This window comes from Chiloscyllium plagiosum, chromosome 24 (genome assembly GCF_004010195.1).
Source record: "Chiloscyllium plagiosum isolate BGI_BamShark_2017 chromosome 24, ASM401019v2, whole genome shotgun sequence".
Classification (NCBI taxonomy): Eukaryota; Metazoa; Chordata; class Chondrichthyes; order Orectolobiformes; family Hemiscylliidae; genus Chiloscyllium; species Chiloscyllium plagiosum.
In genome coordinates, this window is record NC_057733.1 from 41559417 (window position 1) to 41579836 (window position 20420).

At 40.4% G+C, this 20420-nt stretch overlaps 1 protein-coding gene across 11 annotated transcripts in view; it reads right to left on the minus strand.

Annotated features, from left to right (window-relative positions):
- Nucleotides 1–20420, minus strand: part of LOC122562210 (inward rectifier potassium channel 16-like) — a 130383-nt gene that overhangs the window by 44290 nt on the left and 65673 nt on the right. The window contains exon 2 of one of the 11 annotated variants that reach the window (XM_043714902.1): nt 9683–9811. The exons of the other annotated variants lie outside the window; for them this stretch is intronic. The gene's annotated coding sequence lies outside the window, so the exon portion shown is untranslated. The remainder of the gene's footprint in view (nt 1–9682; nt 9812–20420) is intronic. 11 annotated transcript variants of the gene reach the window in all.

Here is a 20420-nt window from a genome sequence, read left to right on the forward strand (position 1 = left end):
AAAACGAGTCAATGTTTGCTTCATAAAGTCCATGTAAAGCTCTTGAATGTTTTACTACAATTATGGTGCTTCATAAATGCAAATTGTTGCTGTTTTCAATTACATTCACATGCTTAATGACTTGTGGTATTTTAAAGAGAAGAAAAAGTTCTGCATACTAGACGCACAGCCACATTGTCTTTCAATTGCAAAAGCAGAGATTTAGAACTCCTGTAATTGTACCAAGCAAGTTGGTGTAGCTAATTGTGATGTGTTATTCATTATGGTGAACTGTCCAACTACAAGAAGACTAAAGTAGAAATATAAGAGCAAGAAGATAAAATATTCATTTTGAAGTTAATGAGATTTGTAGAACGACCATGTTGCACAAAAGGCCATTGAGGTAGACTGTATAAATTGACTTGGTGAAACTGGACACATTTCTGAAGCCAGAAGCAGTTGATCTAAGAAAACAAACTAATGTTGCTTGTGGACCCTCACGTTTTATATTCTTAAATTTTAATTCCTTGGAACTAATTAAAACAGATACCTCTGCTTAATAGCTCAAGCCATTATTACCTGAGGGATTATTGATTACGCGGGTATTTCTCAGTATAGTTACACATTGAACACCAGGCAGCAAGAACATGCTAATTGCTCTCTAACCCTTTTGTCCTGTGCTGGATCAAAATGGCATCAACTTGGTGGTGACACAAACCTTGGAGGCACAGTGCTAGGAGAGAACAAGAATGAAGGTGTCCAATGCTGGCAGCCATCATCCTGTGACTCAAGGATGCCTGAAAATTGCCTAACTAAAATTGGAAGTAATTGTTTTTAGGCATTTGAAGCAGTTGCATAAAAGAGGTGCTTGTAGGGAATCAGTTCAATTCAAGTTTTCTCAACATGGATGTGGCCTTGCAAACAATTACCACCGTAAGTTACAATATTATTTATAAATTAATCTGGAGCCACCGCACGTGGGGTTGCTTATCTGAAACATCCCAACATTAATTGTTCAGTAGGGTATGGTAGCTCGCAACAGCTCTCCATTATTGTTTAGATAAACTGAGGATCAACTTCCTGTCATTCTCAACGTATGTATGGGTCATTTCCTGAAACCCTTTGCTATGGAAAACCAACCTAAATAAAGTTACATACTTGATCTGCGCCATTATTTCCCAGACAGTATGGCAGATCATCATGGTGCAATGATGCCACTGTTATAGTCATCTGGCCTTTGACCTTCAGTGATAGCAAACCTGGCTTTGCTATTGGTTACAGTTTGCTCTATATTATTGACAAATGCACCAGTCTTAGCACTTCGGTCAGTCCCATGCTGTAATTATTGGAATTGTAGAAGGTTTTCCATGTAAGAAACGTAGAGTGACAGTGATGCCAGGAAAAGTTACTGGCATCCATAGGAGTATATGAGTGCAGTGGAGCAGTCTTCAAATGCAGTATCCATCCTTACTGCCCCTAGTTATTGTACTACTCATGTCCAAACTTATTTCTGTCTTAATATTCATATAAGATGCAGATTCCTTACTTTATGAACACAGTAGATGAAATCTTTTGAAAGCTGAGACAGGAACTATATAGGGTTGGAGGCCATCATTCATATCCTGAGCATTGGGTTAAAGTTCTAATTCATAATATTTCAGTATTAAGTCCACCTTCCAGATCATGATAGTCAGAAAATCTTCTATTCACGATGATCTGCCATACTGTCTGGGAAATAGTGACGCAGAGCAAATATGTAACTATATGTAACTGCTTGAATACCCATTAACACCAAAGCCCATTGAAATTATATTCACGGGTGCAGTCAAGTTGGTTAAAAGCAAGAAGTATTTGTGTTTCCAAACCCAACTCCAAGTACTTGAGGTGTGTACCTCTCATAAGGCAGTCTTCTTCTGGAGGCTGTGGTGAGTATACACTTCTTCAGTAGCATGGTTCCTACATTAACAAGGTGTTTCTTTGCTCCGACTGTTATACTGTAAAGGATGCAGACTGCCCAGTACATCCGTCTCATAAAAGTATCATTCGTAACTGATCCTGCAAGGTGCTGTTGTTTACACTTATGAAGGTCAAGGATAAAGTGTAGTTTTGGAGAAAGATTCAGTGTGAAGAAATTGAAAGAAAAATTTACCAGCATCATGTTTTACTGTCAGGTCAATACAGAGTCTAATGTGCAACATTAAAAGGAGGGGTCTAAGGTTTGTTTGCATGAATACTTACATGACTTAAACCCAAATGTTTGTGAAGCGAAGGAGAAATTAGAAAAGCAAGCTGAACAAGCACTTCATCAAGGACTGTGTGCTGAAATGAAGTGCTCACTGTAGCATCAAGGTTTAACAAGCTCTAACCATTCATAGCACCAACATCCGAACCAAGTGCCATAATTTATTCAACTCTGATCTGAAGTAAATTCACAGTCAACAACACTGGGGTTGTGGTAGTACTGACAGTGTGGGGAAGTGGAGGGGACTAGGATTTAGAGTATGTGAACCCTGTGCAAATGTCTTCTCTGGCCCAAGAATCTGCATCTTAAGGATGTGACGACGAAGCCATTACATATACAGCAACTTCACAACCAAGTCCTATGATGTATTGGACCCTATGCTGAAGGGAAACTCACACTTAGTAATATTGATGGAGTAGGTAGGGATAGGCCCTAAAACTCATCAAAAGCCTGACTTTTCCAAATTTCTGCTGTTACAACCTCTCTGGAAAAAAAACCCCATGGTTAACAGCAACTTATTAAAGGATTAGCATCATCACAACAACGACACTTAATTTCACTGACATTCATTCATCTTCTCATTGCATTGCTTCATGAGCCATACACAGGCACTAACCACCTTGATGCAGGCTTCCTTTGTCAGTTGGGATGGCCTCCTATTGCCATCTGATGGTAACGGTACTTCCCTTTTCCCCAGAGGCTCATGGGATAATGTCTTCAGACATATCACCAAATTATGGAACTATTTTCTGACTTGTTTTTTGTTTTATTCACTCACAGTATTTCACTGGCTAGGGAGGCATTTATTGCCCATCCCTAATTGCCCAGAGGGCAGTGAAGAGTCAACCATGTTGCTGTAGGTCTGGAGTCATATTTAGAGATACAGTTTTCCTCCCTAAAGGGGATGAGCTTTTCCAACAATCAACAATGGTTTCATGGTCATCATTTAGACTTTTAATTCAAGATTTTTATTGAAAATAAATTCCATTCTCTACCATGGTAATAATCAAACTCAGGTTCCCAGATCATTAACTGTGTTTCTGGATTAATAGTCTATCAATAATATCACAAGGCCGTTACCTCTCCTAATATCTCCAGGGGAGGGTGGGTGAGTGAATGACGAACAGTTCCCTATGGCCTTCTGAACTTCCTGCATTTAAGATATGGCATTGTATTAGTTCATGCATATTCAATGAGCTGAGAAGAATGTAACATCATGAGATCACCTGACCTGTGCCTGACTGGGAGTGCATCCTGCTTACGGACACCTGAGGAGCTAAGGGTTCTGAATGAATGGTGTTTCAGTTTGATGAACGAGATTGAGTAGGTGAGAGAGTAGCTGAGTATGAATGAGATCATGTTAGAAATGCTGTGGTTTTTTTAATGGTAAACAAGAACAAGAGTAGAACGACAACTGATGATATTCACTGGACTTTGTGTCTAAGGGTTGAGTTCTTCTTTACTGGTGGTGATTAGTAGTTTGCAAAAAAAAAAAGCCATGGTGATTTTGGTGATGGAAAATCACTCAGTTGGTTTTTCTAATACTTCTCCTTATTAAAAAGAGTTGGGTGTTTTAGGGTTCTTGTGCAGCGGTAGTGTCCCGATCCCTGAGCTAAGCGGCCCAGGTTCTAGTCCCACCTGATCCATGCCTGAGTAGGTTGATTTAACAAAAGGAGTTAGTTTCTTCCTCATTGGAATGGTAGCTTCAGGACATGGAGAGGATCCAGAAGGGAAGGGTGGAATCTGGTGTTCGTGCTAAACTACAGATTTCCAATAAAATCTTAGCAAATTTCTGAAAGTCTGTTGCTTTAGAATTGAACTTATGGATATTAAACAGTTCACACTTACAGTCAAAAATATAAGATTCGACTTTTATTGACACAGCCAGATGTTAACATCAGCAAGGAGAATAGCCAGCAAACTGAACACCTAAAACATTTGAACCAATCAAAAAACTAGCAATGGCAGGCTTTATTTTTTCCATTTCTGTTTTTCAAAAGCTCTTCTTTAAAGTCATTATGGAACTTATGTTTGGCATCTCTTTTTAAATCAAAAGATTGTAACGTAAATCAGTTTGAAGACTGAGAAAAGCCATTGAGTTTGGTGAAACAACTATGGATCTGCAAGAGGGGGCTGGATAAATCTGCACAAGGGGAACATGTCAACAGGTGAAATTCAGTCCTGACTAGAAAGGAGATGATACTGCACACTGGAAAGAAGGACTGGATTTTGGAGGCTATGTGGCATGAACTAATGATTGAAGGATTTTGGACTTTTCAATTCCCACTTTCTGGAAACTGAGAATAAATCTGGATTGCTCTAAATGCAGAATTTAGTTATAACTATGAAAACAGAACTGTTAACCTGACTGCTGTTAAATGTGACAATATACTTTCATCGAGATAATAAATTAAGATAAAGAAGGCAGTTTCCCAAATGAACTTTGAGAAATGAAATAATCGCTGATTTGGAGGTGCTGATGTTGGATTGGGGTGGACAAAGTTAAAAATCACACAACACCAGGTAATAATCCAGTAGATTTATTTTGAATCACTAGCTTTCGGAGTGCTGGTCCTTCATCAGGTTGCTGTGAGAGAAAGAGACAGACTGAGAGCAAATGGAAGGGATCTCAGAGATAATAGTATGACAATTAAAAATTAAATCACCTTCTCCCAGTCAATAGAATGCTTACTTGCGTTGCTGAGTCAGCCAAAAGCACGTCTAGAATGGCCATTTTAAAGCAAACTGGCCTAGGTCATACACTTTAGAGATTTGGAATTGCCTTCAGTACTCCTGGCTAAAAATAACATTCAACTTGTGGAGGAGGTGTAGAGACTAGCCATTGGCTGATTCTTAGTATTAAGAGATTGAGTTAGAACAAGACATGATTGCTTCCTTTGAAAGGAGGACTTGGGGGCTGAACTGTTTAGAGCATCTAGGGCAAAACAAATAGCAGTGAGGAGGCTAAGCTGGAGCATTGGCTCAAGGTACATCAGAATGCAGGACATTCAGGGGAGATGGTGGAGCAGTGACAATATCATTGGGCTAATAACCCAATACTTCAGACTGATAATCTGGGAATACCAGCTCAGTAATGATTAACTGGAGTATGAAGCTAGTTTTAAGAATTGTAATCATGAGAACAAATGGTTTAAAATCCCATCACTAACATAGAACATAGAGAACATAGAAAAGTACAGCACAGAATGGGCCCTTTGGCCCACAATGTTGTGCCGAGGTTTAATCCTAATATTTAACCTACGCACCCCGCAACTCACTGCTCTCCATGTGCATGTTCAGCAGTCACTTAAATGTCCCCAACGACTCTGCTTTCACCACCACCGCTGGCAACACATTCCATGCATTCACAACTCTCTGCTTGAAGAACCTATCTCTGATGTCTCCTTTATACCTTCCTCCTAGTATCTTCAAACTATGACTGCCCATACCAGTCAATCCTGCCCTGGGGAAAGGTCTCTGGCTATTGACTCTATCTATTCCACTCATTATCTAGTATACCTCGATCAGGTCTCCTCTCTTCCTCCTTCTCTCCAGAGAGAAAAGTCTGAGCTTATTCAATCTTTCTTCATAAGGCAAGCCCTCCAGTCCAGGCAGCATCCTGGTAAAACCTTCTTTGCACCCTATCCAAAGCCTCTGTATCTTTCGTATCGTAGGGCGACCAGAACTGGACACAACATTCCAAGTGTGGTTTCACCAGGGACTTGTAGAGCTGCAGCAAAACCTCGCGGCTCTTAAACTCGATCCCCCTGTTAATGAAAGCCAAAACACCATATGCTTTCTTCACAACCCTATCCACTTCGGTGGCAACTTTGAGGGATCTATGTAATTGCACACCCAGATCCCTCTGTTCCTCCACACTGCCAAGAATCTTTAATCATATATTCAGCATTTGAGTTCGACCTTCCAAAATGCATCACTTCGCATTTATCCAGGTTGAACTCCATCTGCCATTTCTCAGCCCAGCTCTGCATCCTGTCTATGTCACGCTGCAGCCTGCAGTAGCCCTCAATACCATTGACGGCACCTCCAACCTTTGTGTCATTTGCAAATTTACTAACCCACCCCTCAACCTTCTCATCCAAGTCATTTATAAAAACTACAAAGAGTAGAGGCCCAAGAACAGTCCTGTGGGACCCCACTCAACACTGACCTCCAGGCAGAATACTTTCCATCTACAACCACTCTCTGCCTTCTGTCAGCCAGCCAATTCTGAGTCCAGATAGCCAAATCTCCCATACTTCCTGACTTTATGAATGAGCCTACCATGGCGAACCTTATCAAATACCTTGCTGAAGTCCATATACAACATATCCACTGCTCTACCATCGTCAACCTGTCTTGTCACCTCCTCAAAGAACTCAATAAGATTTGTGAGGTATGACCTGTCCCTCACAAAGCCATGCTGACTGCCTTTGATCACGCTATGCTTTTTCAAATAATCATAAATCCTATCCCTCAGAATTCTTTCCAAAACTTTGCTGACCACAGAAGTAAGACTGGCTGGTCTGTAATTGCCAGGGATTTCCCTATTACCCTTTTTGAAAAGAGGAACAACATTCACCTCCTTCCAATCCTCCAGTACGACTCCCGTGGAGAGTGAGGAGGCAAATATCCTTGCCAGCGGCTTAGCAACCTCCTTTCTCGCTTCCCAGAGCAGCCTAGGATAAACGTGGTCTGGCCCTGGGGACGAATCAATCTTAATGTTTTCCAAAATTTCCAGCACATCAACTTCATCAATCTTGATCTGGTCGAGACTGTATCCAAGCTCCTCAAAGTTTTCATTCACAACAAGATCCCTTTCCTTGATGAAAACCAAAGCAAAAGACTCATTTAGGGCTTCCCCTATCTGCTCAGACTCCACACACAAGTTCCCTCCACTATCCCTGATCAGCCCTATCTTCTCCCTGATCATTCTTATTCCTCTCGTATGAACCTTTGGGTTCTCCATAATCCTTCTTGCTAAGCTTTTATCGTGCCCCTGGCTCTCCTCAGTCCATTTCTGAGCTCCTTTCTAGCAAGCCTGTAATCCTCTAAAGCTGTGCTAGATCCTTGCTTTCTCCACCTTACATAAGCTGCCTTCTTCCTTTTGACAAGAAGCTCCTCTGTTCTGATCATTCAAGGTTCCTTAATCTTACCCCTTCTCACCTGTCTCAGAGGAACAAATTCGTGCATCACTCGCAACAACTGCTCCATAAATAGTCTCCACATGTCTGCTGTGCCTTTTCTGTGGAAAAATTGCTCCCAGTCTGTACTTCCCAACTCCTGTCTGATAGCGAACATAATTTCCTTTTCCCCAATTAAATATCTTCCCTCGATAACTGCTCCCTTCCCTCTCCAAGGCTGTGGTAATTGTGAGGCAGTTGTGATCACTGTCACCAAAGTGTTCTCCCACTGCGAGTTCTGACACCTATCCTGGCTCATTGCCGATCACCAAATCCAAAATGGCCTCTCCCCTCGTCGGCCTGTCTACATACTGAATAAGGAAACCCTCCTGAACACACCTGACAAAAACGGTTCCATCCAAACCATCTGCACTTAAATGGTTCCAGTCGATGTTGGGATAGTTGAAATCACCCATATCAACAACACTGCTACTTCTGCATTTTTCCAGAAGCTGCTCACCTATGAGTTCTTCAATCTCTCTACTGCTATTAGGTAGTCTGTAGAAAACCCCCAATGCAGTGGCTGTTCCCTTGCTGTTCCTAACTTCCACCCATACTGACTCAGTAGACAAACCTTCCTCAACAACCTTCATTTCTGTAGCTGTGATGCACTCTCTGATTAGAATACTACACCCCCTCCTCTTTTTCCACTCTCCCTGTTCTTCTTAAATGTTCTAAAACCTGGAACATCAAGCAACCATTCCTGCCCCTGTGAAACCCATGTCTCCGTTATGGCCACAACATCACCACTGCAGGTAAGCTTCACAAGCAATAGCTACAGCAGACACAACAAGGCTCAGGAATTAATTTATACCCAGGACACAGTATTGGAAAACTCATCTAAGGAGACAAAAGTTAACTTGAAAGGATTGAAGAAAGTGTCCGACAGAGGACGGAGGTTTTGAAGAAATTTCAGACCTTTCGAAGATCGGAATACATATTGTTAGCCACGGTTTTGTTGGGAAGAGTCAAAGCCCACAGCCACAGACGTTATTTCGAAATGAGTGCAAGAGGGTGAGTTTCAGGCTGTGAACTGTTATCACCTTTAGAGCAGTGTCACCTTTGGAGATCAATATGCAAATAAGCCTAGTTACTTCATGAATTCAAGCCACAGGGTCACTTCTCAGTAATATATGAGGCACAGTAATATATGAGTCCACCTACCTCAATTGTATTACATTTAGATAATGCAAGATTATTATTACAGGAAAGCATTCATTTTACCCATGACAAAGCATTTTGGTTGGTAGGGGATGATGGTGGCACGGTGGCTCAGTGGTTAGCACTGCTGCCTCACAGCACCAGGGACTCAGGTTTGATTCCAGCCTCGGGCAACTGTCTGTGTGGAGTTTGCACATTCTTCCTGTGTCTGCGTGGGTTTCCTCCAGGTGCTCTGGTTTCCCCCCACTGTCCAAAGATGTGCAGGTTAGGTGAATTGGCCATTCTACATTACCCATAGTGTTAGGTGCATTAGTCAGAGGGAAATGGATCTGGGTCGGTTACTCTTCGGAGGGTTGGTGTGAACTTGTTGGGCCGAAGAGCCTATTTCCATACTGTAGGGAATCTAACCTAATCAAATAGTCATTGGTTTACTAATCCAAAGATCCAAGTTTAATGCTGTGGTGACGGGAGGTCAAATCTGAACAAGGTAACTTGTAGAATTTTAATTCAAAGTGTACAAGATGTAAAACCAGTTTTGGTCATAATGATCCAAGAAACTATCACTGATTGTTGCCAAAAACATATCTCGTTCACTAATGTCTTCCAGTTGATTGACAGGAAGTATACCTGAAACATATAAAACCAATTTTGCTGATATCTCCTCTTTCTACTTTCTTCACATGAAGCATTTTATCACTGCTCCGTAGGTTGAGGACTAACAAAATCAATCCCTACTCCCCAACCCATGTGTGTTATAACTTTCATTCAGAGAGGGTGAGGCAATACCAATCATTGTTGCTGGGACTGTGGTCTTTATTGAGGTTTTGCTGAACAGCATTATCGTTCTGTAACAAAATCTAAAGCTAGAATTTCCCATTTCATTGTTTCCACGTAGTAACTTCCCTAAAGGACTTTTTAGCTTCTGTCAATGGAATCCACCTATGTGTGACACAAATTGTAAAACAGGCCTAACCCTTTGGATTAATAAGCTACTGTTGAACATCAAAATCCCTCAATTCCTGGAGGCTCTGTGCCAAAGTAATTTTCAGTGTTCTATTTCATCTACTGACATCCCAGCTTCTGCTTTTATATTAAAATTCAGAGAAATGGATTTTACCTGTTAAAGCTGACCTGTCATTGGATGACTATGGTTTCTTTGTGATATTGATGCGAAAGTGGCACTGGTGCCAGCCTTATAGTGCCTCCACAATCCTGATTGCTCAGTGCCAGGGCCAGGTAGGTGAATCTAAGTTGCACAAACAGGTCGTCCTTATCACAGAAGGTCATTATGTTCCATTTGCTGAACCAAAACTGAGGCATTGCCCTGCACATTTCTCCTTCCAATGTAAACCTTTTCCTTGGAATCAGGTTCATATTTAATACAAGTCACACAAGAGTGCACGTGGCTAAGTCTTTTCTAAAAGAGTTTTTTTAACCTAAAAATAACAAAGGAAAATCAGCCTTTTTGTGGTTTCCTGAGACACAAATATTAGCAGATAGCAGTTAACATGACTGCCAGCATAAACTAAACAACCATCTCACTGTTAATCATCAGACAGAAAATAACAGATTTCTCATAGTATGTCACTTAACCTTTTCCTTAATTTAAACATTTATACTTAAACCCAGTTGATTAGAACCTATTTCTCCATCTCCACTTAGAACAAACTCAAGACAAGCTGCTTGTTACTGCCCCAGAAATATTTTTAGCGTTGGTCTATTTTGTCAAGTAAAACACTGGTCAAAGCCCATCCCCCAAGGGTTAATCCTTTAACAAAGTCATAAACTTGCTTCTTTTATCTTAATAAGTTAATGACTGTGTTAAAATGGCAAGGAAAGTGCTTTGGCAATTCATCCTACATCTGGGTTTAGCAGAGTCAGGGTGTGGCATGCAACAGTCCCATCTATAGAAGTTTAAGATCGCCTCCTGGACTCCCAGGTTGCTCGTACGTCTTGTGGTCTTGAGGATGGTGTTCCATACATAGACAACGTGTTTTAGATTGTGGCTCCTTTTTCACTCTCTGAGGTGGCTGCTGCTCAAAATTTGTTTGCACTTCAGCCCCACATGCCCTGAGTTTTGACCTTCTGGGAGAGAATGGGCCAAGCAAGGCAAAGGTCCTCTTCTGGGTCTGCATTGGGCCTGACTAGACTAGCCAAAAAACATAGAAGATTAAAGGGGTCAGCTGGCCTGATTGAATTTCACAGTGATGTCTATGCTTCTCCCTTGGAGAGGGAGCAACAACATATCCATTAGTACACTCGAAGCCTTGCATAACCAGAGGGTTCCACAAGAATTGGAGTGCATCATCAACCCCAAATCACATTCTAATTTATGGTTTTGCCTAGAATCACTTTATGTGCTGTCAACTCAGATTAATTTGATTAATTTGTTTTTGCTGTTTAAAAAAAAAGCATGGAATTTACCTGGACACATTAAATAAAAACAAAAGGGGCGATGTAATAAAGAAAATGAACACTAAGTTACTGAATTTAAAATAAATGTGGAAATGCACACACACACACACACACATATAAAACACAAAGTATAACGTGTTTTCTTGGGTTTCTCACTCAGAATACAATTACATTTATGTTTGCGGCTGTAAGCATATCCAGCACTCAATTCTGATTGAAGGATGCATGTGATCATCGGCTGTTTTGTGGAAACAGTTAAATCTAAGGTTTTCCTGGTAGGGAGTAGCTAGTATTTATCTGGTGATTGGTTGAGAAGGTTTTTCAAGTTGTTTACTGTTTGAATTTTAGAATGGGATGTCAATTTCTGACCCATTCACCAAATATCTGAATAATCTCAAATAAAACTTATCTAAATTGAAAACTGCATCAAAGAAACAGCTCAGTTCATCCAAATGGCCCATACTGATATTTGTGTAACACACAAAACTCCTTCAGGTCCTATTTCTTCTAATTAAATTTGACTACTCCTTTTCCCTCATGTTGATATCTCGTTAACTTTAAATGCATCGATGCCATTCTTAGAATTAGAATTAGCCTTTATTCACTTCAAATAGTCCATGTCATCATGAATTCTCACCACTTTTTTGGGTAAAACAGGTTTCTCCTGGATTCTTCATTAAACTTAGTAGCAACTATCTACGATTTATAACCCTAATGCTGGGTATCCTGACTAGTGTAAAGTTCACATCTAACTCTGCTTAATTTTTTAAAAAATTCTAATACCTCTTTAACCTTGTGTTAGATTAGATTAGATTAGATTATATTACAGTGTGGAAACAGGCCCTTCGGCCCAACAAGTCCACACCGACCCGCCGAAGCGAAACCCACCCATACCCCTACATTTACCCCTTACCTAACACTACGGGCAATTTAGTATGGCCAATTCACCTGACCCTGCACATCTTTGGACTGTGGGAGGAAACCGGAGCACCCGGAGGAAACCCACGCAGACACGGGGAGAATGTGCAAACTCCACACAGTCAGTCGCCTGAGGCAGGAATTGAACCCAGGTCTCAGGCGCTGTGAGGCAGCAGTGCTAACCACTGTGCCACCATGCCGCCCCCTTGTTCTTCAGAGGAGGAAAAGCACAATCCTGTTCAGTCTTTCCACACAGTTGCATGATTTCAATTCTGGTTTATTTCTTGTTAAAAAATAAGTTCGGACTGTTGATTGATTTTATTTCTGTCCCAGTGATTTTTTTTGCTGGTCAGTGCGAGGACTGCTATCTGATGATTGTATTCTTGTGACATACCAATATTGCTGTTTAGTGATCATATCACTCTCAAATATCATTCATTAGTTGGTTCAATCTTTCCTGACAGTGCAAGTAGCCAGTTGCCTAATACAGCATTGTGTTAATGTAATGCATGTTCTGATGAACAGTTATTGGAATGGGATACAGATCCCTTCATTTTTCCAATAAAAGAGTTTGCCTTCGATTGTGCTGTGTGATGGAATATTCCCCATTTGTTTGGATGAGTGCAGCTCCAAAAACACACAAGAAATTTGCCGCCATGCAGGATGAAGCAGCCCGCTTGATTGACAACGTGTCCACAAACTATCATTCCCTCCACCACCAATACTCAGTGGCTACAGTGTGCACTGTCCACGACAGGAACTCACTGAGCCTTCTTAGAAAGCACCTTTGAAATACGCAAATACTACTAAAAGCACAGGGGCTGCAGATACTTGGGAACACAACCACCTGTAAGTTCCTCTCTGACCCACTTACCATCCTAACTTGGAAATATCTCACTATCCTTTCACTGTCACTGCATCAAAATCCTGGAAACTCTTCCCTAAACACATTGTGGGTTTACCCATTCATGAAAATCTCAAGCTCTGCTTGTTCTTATTCTGTATTTCTAAATGCTCTGCTATTACCTAATAGACTAATATTTTTCCAGCAACAGATGTTAAGCAAACTGGCCTACAGCTCTCCGTGTTTTTCTCTCCTTCCCTTTTCAAATAAAAGTGTTTTCCAAATCCTTTGGAACTTTTCCACACCGGGGTCTACCATGGACTGCACTGGTTTAAGAAGGCAGCTCACTTTCATCTTCTCAAAGGCAACTAGGGATAGGCAATAAACAATGGACCAACCAATGACACTCACATCCCATGAATGAATTGGAAAAAAAAGGGACGCATGGTGGTTCAGTGGCTCGCGCTGCTGCCTAACAGCATCAGGAACCCAGGTTCGATCCCAGCCTCGGGCGACTGAGTGTATGAAGTTTGCACATTCTTCCTGTGGGTTTACTCGCAGGTGTGCAAGCTGAGTGGATTGGCTATGCTAAATTGCCCTTAGTGTTTAGGGATGTGCTGGCTGGGTGGATTAGCCATGGGAAATGTAGGGTTACAGGGATGGGCTGGGTCTGGGAGGAATGCTGTCTGGACAGTCAGTGTGGACTTGATGGGCCAAATGGCCAACATCCCCGCTATTACGATTCTATGAAAAAATTGAAGGAAAGAAAATTCTGAAAGAATAATGTACAATAATAGCAAAATTCAATACTGGTTTCTATTGAGAATTAAGAAGCTCTGAAAAAGAGAGTAATTTGGAGCAGCTTGTTTTGTTATTTTGTCCTGCCTCATCCTGTTGTAGGTGGCACCCGCAAAATCCTGGCCTGCCTGTTTACACCAGTCAACACATGCAACCACGTAATCGAGCCCAATGATGTCAATGTATTTAACACATTGCTTCAGCTGGGCTGTCTTGAGAACTTCCCTCTTATCTCTGATGTGTCATGCAAACAGAGATGTGTTGTCTGCTCAAGGGTGGATTCTGACAGTCTGGGCGGATGTGGGGCCTCCAGAATAGCTGAATTGGCAGTCTGTCAGATTCAGTCTGAGACAGTGCATTAAACCCCTCTGGACTTTAAAACGTTGACAGGTTTCCCGCTTCCACTTTGAGACATTCAATCATGACAAAATATGGACTACCTCATTTCTTTTGCCTTTGCTGCCCTACTCTCTCCCTTTACTTCTGACTTTACACCACACGCTTTAACTACTAAGTAAATCACATGATCTAATTGCCCAGAGATTTGAATTTTGCATGTACACCTGTCTGAAAATGGGGACGTTTCCAACAAGTGATCTGCATGGAAATGAAATGAATTCATCCACAGCAGCAAGTGGCCACTCCCCTCAAGAAGCAGAAACAAGCTCAAACTGTTAAAAGCGCAGTTCTCTCCATTAGCTCCAGCGACAAAGTGAACTCTTGGCTTGACTCCAAGTTTCCACTTCACCACTGGGAGAGAAGAGAAATTAAAAAAAAAACCCCGAGTTCAGTCCAAACCTTGCAAATCTAGCTTTGGCCAGATCCTTCTAAACTTGCCCAAGTTTGGTTAATATTGGATCTCAGGCTCGATTTGTACTATTCCCCAGTGTCCACATCTGTGGCTTTATCGGTCCCGAATGTCAGGTGGTTCTGGCACTGGCAGCCAGAAGATCAACTCCTGAAGTAAGTGATGAAAAGAAATAAAACGCCAAACGCTCAAATGAAAATAGAAAGTGTTTTGACAGTCTGCAGAAGCTCCACAACATCCAACAACAAAACATTTTGAAGGATAAAGACTGTGGAAGAGTGGGATATCACTTTGAAGGTCCAATCGACATATAAAAGAGGTACTTGGACAACAATGGATGAAGAAAGCTACAGAAATTTTAACCTCGAAAGGTTTAAATCACTTTGTATGATATTAATGTTCATGTTTATTTAGTTTTCCATATGAAGGGATTGTTCATTCCTTTTTTAAACAAATTCATTCCTATAAAAAAAAGAGCTTTTTCTGCAAACACATTAATGTGGCCATTATTAAAAATGCAAAGAGTGTCAACAACTAAGTTATTATTGGAAATGAGAAATGATATGCATGAGTCATGAACATCATTATCGTAATCAATTTTACATTATCAACAAAATTGAAATTATTACTCCACATTGTTTTCTTTTCCTTTGGATGATAACGTTAAACCTATAAACACCCCCACCTCCAAAAATAGTGTTATAACAAAAAGGCAGCAATAAAGAATGGAAAATTCAAGCAGAATTTTCAACTCACAAGCAGCGAAGTACTCACTGCCAAAAAAACAACAGCAGCAATCTTCCGTCTTTTGCTGAGGTAAGCTGTCAGTATTCACTGTCAAAATTTCACTCAAACTGACTGGGAATTGGAATTCAGGAGGCTACACAGAAGCAGAAAAATGCAGAAGTCATTGTCAGAGGTTTTACTCCCGCCAAAGGATTTGTATTTGAATTTTCCTGAATGTGCAGTCAATTGGCTGACAGAATTTTCACTCTTAGGCTATTGATTTCTCTGTCAAGTTACAATTTGGTAAGTGAAGTGTAACTACATTTAAGCAGTTCATAATTGCTCGTAATCACTGGCAATTATCAACCAATTACATATAATGTGGAATGTCACATTTCCACCTGATGAAGGAGCAGCACTCCAAAAGCTTGTAACTTCAAATAAACCTATGGATGCTGCCTGACCTGCTGCGCTTTTCCAGCAACACATTTTCAGCTCTGATCTCCAGCATCTGCAGCCCTCACTTTCTCCTGTTGGACTATAACCTGGTATTGTATGACTTCTAACCTTGTCACATTTCGGTAGTATGATACAAGAATTCCAAATGAGTTAAAACAATTTTAAAATTAATATTACTTTTTTTAACCTTTTTCCTTAATGCAGACATAATCATTTAGTTTTCTACCATAAACACTTAAGTTTAAAAGTGAAGTTCATTTAATTTCCTGCATCGCTGTCTGTGAAAATTCATGAATGCAGTTGGCATCACTAAAGCTGCCTGGAGATACCTTGACTTGTCACCAATTTGAATGTGCCATCAGGAAAAAGGAAATCCAGGCATAGATTACTAGATCTTTGTGGACTGCTTCTTTTGAAGATGGCAATGAGTTGCACTACTTCACTTTTAACTAAACGATCCAGTCCATGTTTTTTGAGAGACACTCTGAAGCTGAAAACCAGCTTCCCTATTGTTATTTTATAAGTTTGAATAGCGGTGAAGGAATGGATCTGAGCCCAAACTCGTGAGGTTTAGCATGGGGAACTGATTTGCAGTGGGCTTTTGTTTTTAGTGACACTTGTTTCTTCATTCCTGTCAATATTCCTCCTTGCAGGACCAGACTTCCCGTGATTTGGATACAGGGAGCTGAGACCAGATTCTAAACTCTCCCCAACACCAGTGAGACTCTATGGCAAAAGCCCTGCAATGAAGCCATGGTATTATGCTTGTACATTGTTAAATACTATTGCTAGTACATGACATGACTTTTACGTTACTGAACAGTGTCACACCTCCAATAACTGCTTTACTGAAATGTGTTGTGAGGTCTCACAGATCTAGGAGTACAATGTCTAAGGGTATTCTCCTAATTTCCTATTGTAGTTTTGGCAGAGGGCCAGGAAAAATTCCCAAGATGGAGCAAAGTGCAGTTTTTGCCACTGAGGCAGTTCCTACCAATCTTTCACTGAAACTTTGCTGGGTCCAATCACAACTGTATTAAAAATGTTTCAAAGAAGAATTTAACCACTGTGATTCTCTATCACTTTTTGTTGTGTTGTATCGACTGTTTTGAGCTGACATGACAGACACAAACTTGGATATGACACATTGCCCTGAAGATTCACCTCCGTAGTTGATCTGTTTTTTTTAGATGTTAATCAATTGACTATACCCACAATATAATAAGCAGGACACTGAGCAGTTTTTGTTTGGCAGGAAGGGTCCTGTTTATCCTTGACCAACTCAAAGGACCAAGGGTGCAGTTGCTTGGGACCACCATCAGCTTCAAGTACCATTCTGAGACACACAGCATCCTGACTTAGAAACATATTGTAACCATTCCTTCACTGTCATTGGGTCAAAATCCTGGTACTCCTTTGCTAACACCACTGTTGATAGACCTAACCACTATGGACTGCAGTGGTTCAAAATGGCAGATCACCATTATCTACTCCAAAGCCAATAGAGATGGACAATGCAGTGACATTCACATCACATGAATGCATTTTTTAAAAACTGCAAACCCAAGAGAGGACATATTTGAATTACAGCTTTCATCATTAACTGCCCGGAGATAGGAATCCCAACTTCCAAACCTCAAATTTCTGCTTAAGTTGTCCAATAACAAGTACTCGATCAATCAGAAATTCTTCTGTACCTTCAGTTCACATTTGTTCGAGTTTCCAAAGAAACTAAACTCATCAACAAAACACATTGTAAAATATTTAAAATGTGGGTGTGAAGGGTGCTAGTCAGTAGTCTTTTCCATATCTAATGGTATGGAATAGTTAGAGTAGTCCAGTCAATATTTTTCTGAACTCAACCAATCATTCAACAAGTATGGTGTTAACTAAAGGATGTTTTGATCACACAATGTTGAATCCACCCCATTGTTTGAAATGTAAAGGCACTTTTGGGATGTCCCAGACTATTTGCCCCCATGCAGCTTATCTGGGCAGTCACCTGAATGGAACAAGTCTGTGCCTAATCCCTGCTTTCATTCCCATGAGGTAACTACCAAATAAAAATATCAACAGAATGATGTGTTATGCACTTTTTGTTATACACTGTTCAAACCACCTAGTTTGCAGTGCCAAAAAGGAAAATGCAAATGCACACCGAGTATAATCAGCACCAGATGGTGCAAAATATTAGAATATGTTAACACAGCAATTGTCAGAATTCTATACTACAACATTATCTCTTGTTGTGTAGGGAGCTAGTGATATGAAGACTGAATGAATAATCTATAAAAACACTGTACTGCCCTTTGAAATATATAATAAAATTATACTTGTGCATGTGACCACTGTCTCTCTGCAGATTACCTGCTTCCACTGTTCCTTTCAATGTGATGCAATAATGGCTGTTTAATATGTATTTTGTTCTCTGATCAGGCCAATTTCTGTTTAGACAGCTTTCTCTTTGTACTTTTTCTTCCATTAGATATGAGCATCATTGCTAAGATCATATCTAATAGCTTTGAGAAGGTGATGCTGAACTGCTTTCTTGCAGTCCGTATAGTGATGTTTTTTAATGGCTTACCAGAACTGACTGAGTTGCTGGACCATTTCAGAGGATAGTTAAGAGTCTAGACATTTTGCTAATTTTATGGGATCATATTTAGGCTAGACCAGGTAAGAACAGCAGATTTATTTCCCTGTAGGATATTAGTGAATTACATGTTTTTTAACAACAATCAGTGACATGCTAATAGTCACTATTAACAAGACTGACTTACAATTCCACTGTTGTTAACGATTTAAATAAATCAATTAGTTAAACTTAAATCCACAGCTTCCATGCCATGAGTCCTTGGATCCTTCGCTTGGACCCTGGATTGTTCGCCTAGGAAGTTTACCGATGCACCATCATCTCCTACAGGATGAAGTAGGTTTCTGTCTTCAATCTAAAATGAGCTCATAATTACTTGACCACCCATTTTATCACACACCAGATTTCTTTCCTGTTCACTTTCTGCCAAAAACAGGCAACGAACTCAATATGGGTCAATTTGCAGGAGTTCACACTTATTACCTGTCATCACATTGGTTAACTAGGTCATTTACTTGATACTAATTTTGTATTTCAAACAACCTGGAACAATTTCTCATATTCCCAATGTGCAAATCCTCTCGGGCTGTTGTGCCACAGTGGTACTGTCCCTACCTCTTGATTAGAAGGTCTAGGTTAAAGTCCCACCTGCTGCAGGGGTGTGAAATAAAATCTCTTAGTGGGCTCATTAGAAGATATTCTTATACAAATCCTTTGTATGTATGGAACTTGATGCTTTACCCTGATAAGCCCTCTTGATCTTTCTGCTGTTCCCTATTAAAGTGGCTGTACCCATAACATTAACTCAGCCTTTGTTTTTACAGATGCTGTTAGACTTCTTGTGTATTTTCAATATCTTCTGGATTTTAAAAATTTCAGTTTAACCATTTGCATTTTTTTACTCTCTTGCCCAGTAGCGTCCAGTTGGGGTAGCTTGGTGGCTCAGTAGTTAGCACTGCTGCCTCACAACACCAGAGTCCCAGCCTCGATTCCAGCCTCTGGCAACTGTCTGTGTGGAGTTTGCACATTCTCTCTGTGTCTGCATGGGTTTCCTCCGGGTGCTCCGGTTTCCTCCCACAGTCCAAAAATGTGCATGTCAGGTGAATTGGCCATGTTAAATTGCCCATAATGTTAGGTGCATTAGTCAGAGGGAAATGGGTCTGGTTGGGTTACTCTTCAGAGGGTCAGTGTGGACTTGTTGGGCTGAAGGGCCTGTTTCCACACTGTAGGGAATCTAATCTATATGCAACCTTCTGTCCTGGTAACTGATTTCTCCATAATCAATCTCCTCTCTGCATCATCTGCTTATGTTGAAAAATTGATCGCTTCTGCTGATATTTATTGTCAGGCAATGTCAAAGATTTTAAAGAACTACAAAAACAGTACACTTTCACACAGAGAACAGATATATCATAGAGAGGTCTGGGATTGTCACATTTGTCAAAAGTGGATCATTCAGTAGCTTACTTTCTAGTTTATATGGTACTGCTCCCAGATCACAATCAGAAATGTCATTCTTCACCCCTGGATTTTCCTGCAATCTTTGATCACTTTCCTGTGACACGCATAAGAGAGCTGCTGGAACAGTGAAATCTCTGTGAAATGTTGCTAGATAATAGAGCAATTCTGGTTCTCTCTGGAAAGCACTTAGTTGACCTGCTCTACCCTAACATCAAACAAAATCTGTTGCAAGAGCCGTGCCACTTTTAGACTTCATAAAATAGCTCAGGAAAGTTAATTTTAAAAGCCTAACAAAAGCAGTGTCTGTTAGTCAATTTTATGCACTTTGCAACAAAGATGAAAGCCTGCAATTTGGTCTCAGACCATTTGATTACAGTTAAAAAGGACCAATTTAATCTGAACAGGAATACACTGACAATGAATGGAAAGTAATCCATAAGTAGAGCATATGGACTTTTGTTAAATTTGCCTTTAAATAAAGAAGTTGTTATTCTGCTAAATTGTTTAAAAAGTAGCTGAATTTTTAATCATGAGTAGATCTGGAAATGCAGATTGTTGATTGATAATTTAGGTTTGACTGTTGGGTTTTAAACAAAATAGCTTTTTAGTTAGTCACATTTCCCAGTTTCTGTTTTGAAGCAAGTAGGTGTCAGAGATTTAGAAATGTGAAACTAAGATTTAAATCTGATCTTACAGGATGGAGCACAGATACAGATAGAACCTTTCAAATGTGACATCCTCCAGAATGGACTCAGTTATTGACACAGCCCTGACCAGGATATTATCTATAAATGAAACTAATCCACAGCTCCACTGTTTATAACCCAGTTCGT